The 7,618-nt window shown below is 34.2% G+C and overlaps 1 protein-coding gene across 1 annotated transcript in view; it reads right to left on the bottom strand.

The window, feature by feature from the left end:
- The window catches only part of DLC1 (DLC1 Rho GTPase activating protein), a 223,423-nt gene extending 221,829 nt beyond the window's left edge, over positions 1-1,594 (bottom strand). The window contains 1 exon segment of the mRNA XM_050338816.1: positions 1,400-1,594. The gene's annotated coding sequence lies outside the window, so the exon portion shown is untranslated.
- Between the last annotated feature and the right edge of the window lie 6,024 nt (positions 1,595-7,618).

Here is a 7,618-nt window from a genome sequence, read left to right on the forward strand (position 1 = left end):
TTCCAGAACAAATTTAATGCAAGTGACAAAGAGACTCAGCCATTCAGATTTCTCTCAACTTCTTAGCCCCACTACCTACACATCACAGTTCTCCCAGACCAGGAGACCTACCTCAAGAAGGTAAGGTCCATAAGAAAATAAATGACTGTGGTTTTAAAATTCAACTCAGAAAATAATTAAGAACAATTTGCTGCCTACAGGTTGTTCCTTGCCCCCTTCAGATGCACACCCTTCACAACCCAGAGCCACTTCTGACCACCAGGAACAACTTTCTACCCAAATAGTAGTAAAGTGTACAATTCTCAGTCTATTGCAGAGCAGATACTTGACTCCATTACAGAGTACTGGTCTTCATTTCCTTCCACAACAGAAAGTCATTTCATTACTCACCAATCATTTCAAAAAATATTCAGTAAAAGCACATTTGAAAGATTCTTGAAATACATGAACAGACGACTCCTCTCTGGTTACCAATCTAACCAGTAACTCTATGGAGCCTTAATGATGCCCATAAGAAAGAATCTTTCAGATTACTTATAAGCAACAACTGTCCTTTTAGATTTTTAGGAACACAAAGAATACTATGTAGATTGCCATGAGAAATGCTTCTGATATTCATAACAATTTAATAATTAAATCACAACTTTACATAAAATATTCATCCATTCACATATCAGTCAAAGATAACATATTGAATTTCTCCCTAAACTCCTTAAAAGCAGATTCTTGTTATTTTCACTAGTTAAAAGTTTACTAGGTTAAGAAAAAGGACTGAATAAATCCATACATCCTCCTGAAAGTTATAGTTAGCTGACATTTACTTGCTTTTCTTCTTCTACATGCTAGCACAGCACACAGCAAACTTGTGTATCTAATCACAGGTTACTAAAAATAACCTAATTTAGCTAAAGCCAACAAATAAACCTTGGAATTTCAGATTCAGAGTGTTTACATTTAAGACTGTATTGTCACTTTACTACAGATTTCATCTATGACTAAGAAAAGGCTAAAGAACAAGCCCAGCAGAGGTATAACTGATATATCTACCTAAAACACTCCTCATCATCATTACTGCTGGAGGGGAGGGAAGGGAAGGTGGGGGGGAGAGAAAAAAACATAGCCCTAAATGCCCTCCCTGTTGCTAAATGAGGTGAAAAAAGAAATCGCTCACACCTTTAGCTTTCCTATTTAATGTCCATTAAAAAAAAAAATATGCAAACAAAACTATACAGCTCTATTTATTTAAGAAGGCAAATAAAGTCGAGCATATCAAACATATTTTTAAAAGACAAACAAAAATGTACATAAAGATGTTTTTATAGATCTGGCATATTTTAATAAACAGAATTGTCATAGTCTACAAGTAAATGTATATTTTTAAAATTATAAGTTTTTTTACCTCCAGTTCTAGTGCCGAGATCCCGAACGCAGAACACTCCATTGCTGGATACTGCTTGTTTCTTTTCTGATTTTTCTTTTATTTCCTTCTTATTTTTTTAATTTTTTTGATAGTTTAAAGTACAGAAAGATTCCAAGACAGCCTTACCTAGATGAAGAGAATCAGGAATTCGGATATGACCTCCCTCAAATCTTTGGTCAATAAAACAAGGAAAAAACAAACAACAAAACCCAAACAACAAAATGAAGGAGCAAACAAACAAACAAAAGAGCCCGGTCTCAGCTAGCTCCTGCTAGCATAAAAGTTCTGATTTCGCTACTGAGATCATTGCTCTATTCTAAGCAGTTTTGCTCAATGTGTGATTCTAACAAAAACTCCCTCTGCAGCTGGAGGGAGCCTTAGCTAAGCACGAGCCTGTCAAGCTTTTCCCAGTGACTTCTGTCTACTAAATTCAGACTGATGTTTTGTGAAAGGGGCCTCAACAACCAGGCCCAGATTGCCTGAAAAGTATTTCCTGCCTTTGAGAGAGAGGGAGAGGGAGAGACAGCGAGCCTGCCTGCCTGCGCCAAGGAGAGAGCACACAGCGATGGGGGGAAAGGAAAAAGACGACAAGACCGAGTGTTTCAAGACATTTAGCTTAATAAACTGCTGAGCTATTTCTGCATAACGCACAGATCTGTATTACAGCTACATAATGTAAAAATGTTTTCAAACCCCTCCCTCCTGGTCTGTTTTTGCTCTTAAAAAAATACTTTATGCATCTCTAATGTTCATGCAAAGGTAACAGTTATCCAGGAGAACATTTCTGAAACACCTGGTCTTTGGCACCAGGTAGTCAGAAACAAGCAGAAAGCAACATGTTCTAAACTTAATTAACACATCACATGAACAAAGGATCTAGTGCTATTCTGTAGAGCAAATTTACAGAGAGAGATACTGTTTACACACACACGCTAAAACTGTATTTCTACTCAAGAGAATAAACTGGATCTGAGAAAATGAATGCTATAGTTTAAACACAGTCATATCACAGGCAGTGGTACATGTTGCTTTACCTCTTCTGAGAATCCTCAAGAGTCACACAAATCCAGCTCTGCAAAAGCAAAAGGACAGACTCCATCTTGATCATATTAGTATTTTGCTGACATAAAACACTTGTAACTACTTCGTTCCAGTTTGACAGGGTGCCTGAATCATGTCTCCAGAGTAACCCACAGCATCTACATCCTTTGCTCTACACAAATTTAGTGAATATCATCTGTTTATCTTTTCTGCTTTCTTCTGCCTCCTCTGAATGACTTCCTCTTAGCTGTTCCAGCCTGAGAACTTGGATTACCATTTGGTTTTGATTAAAACCAGACAGACAGCTCCAAAGAAGTTTGAGTGTAAGCTAATGGAAATGACTAGTATGGCTTTAATTAGTGTATTTATTAGTAATAAATATTAGCTATTCGTATAACAAAATCCACTAATAAAAACATGCAAAATCCCATGTTTGGCCACTGGTCTCATATTTAGGTTAAATAACTTATTCAGTATTTATTTTATTTAAGGCAGTTTGACTCATATTAGTAATCAATATGTAAAAAAATTTTTTTTTGCCCACATTCTTTCAAGATAGAAAAAAGTGCTGCATAAGTTTATTCATTTTACCAGATGGGTCAGTCATACATCATTTACCTTCTGATGACCCTTTTGTCTGGTGTAAACCTTCTTTATTAATTATTGGTCTGAGCAAATGTTTTTACAGTTACTGATCAGGTTACTGATTGGAAACTTTGGCCTTTGGTTGGTTTTCACAGGGAGCTATAGAGATGCAGATGAAAGACACTGCAGATGTTATTATACACAAAATAATGTGTGGACATTTAGTGACCAGAAAATCTCTGTTCAGTAGGTCTGCCACAACTGGGACAGGATATGTATTCTGAAAACTGATAGGAAAACTTCATAATTACTAACTGCTGATACACGAGTTTCTACCAGCCCCCAACAACAGCTTTTAACTGTTTATAAAATGCCTTCATTAGCTCAACTGAGTCTTCTCGAGGGCATTTCTTAAGTCAAAGAAAAGCCAGCCCTGTAGGGCTGTCTCCAGCTCTCACTAATATGGCCATATCTGGAGCTAATTTGTCAAGCATGTGGAACTTTGTGCTAAAATCTGCTAAATTTGCCCAATGTGGTCTTCATTGTCATACATGTAATTTTATATATACACTTTTCAGCCTTAAAATTACAGTATTAACTTTAAAAGTTAGTTACAAAATTATGCAGACTCAAATGGAAGTGGGTTTGAAATTTTTCCCAGTAGCTTTCATGTACATGGATAGTGGAGGTAGACAACCTTAAGTGGAATGACTTACCAGCCTAACCTCTGCATCTTCAAAGACAGAGGTCTTTGAAGCCCATAATAGGAAACAGCACATGTGCTGGTAAACTCTGAACAGTCAGAAGTACAGCCTCAGAGATAAATAACTTTTCAAAATTATTTTTAATAACATTTGGCTACTCTCAGTACTGAATCCATAATTTTACTCTACTTTTACTATTTCCCTGAAAGATTTCAGTTTGGAATTCAGTGAATAAATTGCAATCTGCGAAGGGACACATTTTATTTGCAATTATGCAATTGCACAAATTGCAAAGTTTTAAAATTTATGTTCATGGGAATCAAAATAAAACAAAAAGCCTTTAGTTTCTCTGCAGTTAAAATTTACTAAAACTCTTTGATTTTATAATACCAAAAAAAGTGATGAAAAATAGAAACACACTGTTCCAAAAAAAAGGAAACAAATATTTCGAAACAAAATTTTAATTATTTATTTTTAAATAATTATTTTTATTCAGCTAAACTTCACTTAATGTTCCATCAAGGAACTTTGATTTTAATGAAATAAGGTGGGGTTTTTTTGCAGAAGCAAGTCCCAGGAATAAAACAGATAAAAAAATTTATAAGTGGGGATATATTTAAAAGGTATGACATTATTAGAACATGGTCTGTTCTGTGAAACAGTTTCACGAAGACAACTTACTTTCAAATATTCTAGCACTTGATGAATAGCTAAAAAAGAGAATAGAACATTGTAGACAATGTCTGTCTACTTCCTATCTAACAAAACTGAGGAAAGACTTTCTCCTATATATCTTTTCTTACTATCACATCTGTAGATACGAGGGGAATAGCCAGAATTTGAATACTCATTCTAAGCTGCTTCAGTAAAACTTTATAATGATAGAATAAAAAGAAAAGTGGAATCAGAACATATAAGCCTGAAAATATGGATCATTCTGTTTGGTCTTGAACAATAAATAGAACAAAAAAAAATGAAATAGAAGAATAGAGTAGTAATGAGAAACAAGGTAATTCACTAATGAGACCAGTTAATAGCACCGCTGGACTCTGCAGGTGGTGATAAAATACACTTCCATTGCAATCAGACTGACTACACTAAAATGATAGAATTTATCTCCTTGCTATTTCTAAGCTTAAATCAAACACAAAGGTGACTTTTTTTTCTTGGAACCTCTGTAACTCAGAAAACCATATGTCTCAAAGCTAGCCTGTATAAATCAGGTATTCAAGCATCTCTAATTTTTGTTTAGGCATTGTTAGTTGAAGAATCATAATACTCTATTCTTATCATGAATATTTTTTTCTAAAATAATTATAAAATGAGAACAATGTAGAAAAGTTCATATATATAAAATATTATTTATCAAAAAACATATAATATTTTTTCATCCTAGTAGAAGCTGGTATTTTTTCCATATTATGGTAAAAGAAACTAATAGTATGCTACTTACATGATCCTATATAAAAAGAACTATCAAAACAATTAAAAATCTAAGAAGAATTCAACCAATTTCTGTTGTAACAGTACTCAGACATTAGCAGAATGCAGATGTTGATATTTTCAGTCACTCTTTATTTGTCTGAAAATGTGACAGTCTTTTCTAGACCTAGAACTACACATGTAGGCTCTTCGTAGTTTAGGTCTTGCTCAGTCAAATCCCTACATAAATCAATGAGAATCCCACAGCTGGTTTAGAGGAAATTATTAACACAATATAGATATGGTTTACTGTGTGAAAAATACAAACTTCTGTGAAACAGTATCATCAGGGTTTTTGGACTGACCTAATCTCTTTGCATGCTTAAAAAGTAATCCTGCTGGGAAAGCAATGCGCTGAAAAAATAAAAGAAGATCACCTCTTATTTGTCTTAGGCAATGTATAAAAGCTTTTGCTCGCATCTTTCTTGTTTTCCTGAAGGGTATATTTAAACCTGATATATTTCCCCTAATGACTGAAGAATAGGAAAACAAACCCTTATTTTGTTTAAATACACTTGGAACTGCTAAAAGTACTCAAGACAGAGGCAAAGAGCTTTATTTTAAAAAATATTTTCAAAGTTGCAATATTTACTTTTTTCCACAGTGGAATTAGCTGATTTTATGAAGTGTCCCATACTTTCACATTTCATAAGTATCAAATACATTGATTTGTTCATACCAAGACATTTTACGAAGAATTTTTGGACTTGACAAAATCATTATGGATAAAACACAAGGAGGAGCAATTGAAAGAAAGGGAAAGAGAAACATTCATCAAGAATACACAGACTGGCACAATAGAGTGGGTGGGGGCCAGGTATGAGAGAAACACAGATTTCGTGTACCAATTCTGTTCAGGAGCACTGCTAGGTCCCAGTGTACTGGATTGCAGGATGAATGTGTGGCGTGAAGAAGTTTGAAAAAGGGTCTTTACAATTTCCCAGTTCAAATACATTTACAAAAGGTTATTTCAGCAGAATTAAATTTGTTTGAATATGTTAAGGCTATATCTGCACGCAAAATTCTTCACTGCCAAGACTTTAGGAACAGGATATAATTGGAACTGCTTGAGAAACAGCCTCATCAAAACCACTAGGAGAAACAATAATATTTATATGTGTCACTATGAGAAATAATGTTGGTTTTTATTGAAAAAGTACCAAATAAAACCACTTGTAAATAAACAGTTCATTTGGAATTTTCTAATTACATTTCTACAATTTGAAATATTGAATTCTAATTGTGAAAGAACTTTAACTTCTCAATAATTTAGATAGAAACATTTAGATCGCTGTTTAAACACTTTTAGTCTTGCATGTGTTTGTATACCTTCCTGCTTTCAGTGATGTGTTAGTGAAGATTGTGAGTGAGGCATCAAAAGGTAAAAGGAAAATTAAGGTAATTCTGGTTTTTATTCAAAGATTCTAATTTTTTTACAGAAGATCAACCCTCAAATTTGAGATTGCTGTTGAGTCAGGCACAAACACCAATGCACCAAATGAGGATTAACATTGATTAAAAGAATGCAGTGACTTCCAAAATGAGTAAATGATAATACTCAGGCAGATTATCTATTTTTAGAACTGTTTGTTCTATTTCCTGTTTAGGGCCTTTTGATCATTCACATTCAGGTTTGAATGATCAAAAGGGTGATTTTGTTTATAATATATTAGGCTATTTTAAGTGTGTTTGTCAGAGTTGCTTACATTTTCCCTGACACGGATTGTTAGCCATTCCTCCAAACAAATCTTACTGCTTTGCAAGTTTCAAATACTTGTAGAAATTTCTGTGTTGGTATTTAAAAAAACTTTTCTTCATTAATATTCATATGAAATCCTTTCTGGCTACTCCATTTTACTAGGGGGAAGCATTTTATAAATGCCAAAGATGGAAGCAATTAAATGTTCTAAAGCAAATTAGACTTTCCTCAAATTAGTTCTCAAATTAGTTCTCCACTTGTTAGTGGACATGCTGGTTGATGAACGCACCTTTTCTTGTATTGGTAAATTAGTGACAAAACCTGTAAGGGTACAGTTGCTGCAGTTCCCATGGAAATAAAACTTGTCACAATCTACAACTTCATGTTCCCAGATAACTAACACTAAAGTTTGGGAAGCCATTGCAAACCTATTTGGTTGACAGTGTTACCAAATGATGTAAACTAAAGCTAAAGTGTGAATTCAAGAGCTAATCAAAGAGGAAGTAGTTCTAGCCTTATTGGAATACGTTATCCAGATTTTGGCCTTGCTTCTAACTTTTAGCAATCAACCATATATCTGTCATAACTTGGCAAGAAACTCAGAAAGCTATGTATTGCTGAACTATATTTTACATTTCCTGTCGTGAAGACTATATCTTCTACTTTGGGGATGTCTTTCAATCAATT

The sequence above is a fragment of the Myiozetetes cayanensis genome, unplaced genomic scaffold (genome assembly GCF_022539395.1).
Source record: "Myiozetetes cayanensis isolate MyiCay16 unplaced genomic scaffold, myiCay2020 scf7, whole genome shotgun sequence".
Classification (NCBI taxonomy): Eukaryota; Metazoa; Chordata; class Aves; order Passeriformes; family Tyrannidae; genus Myiozetetes; species Myiozetetes cayanensis.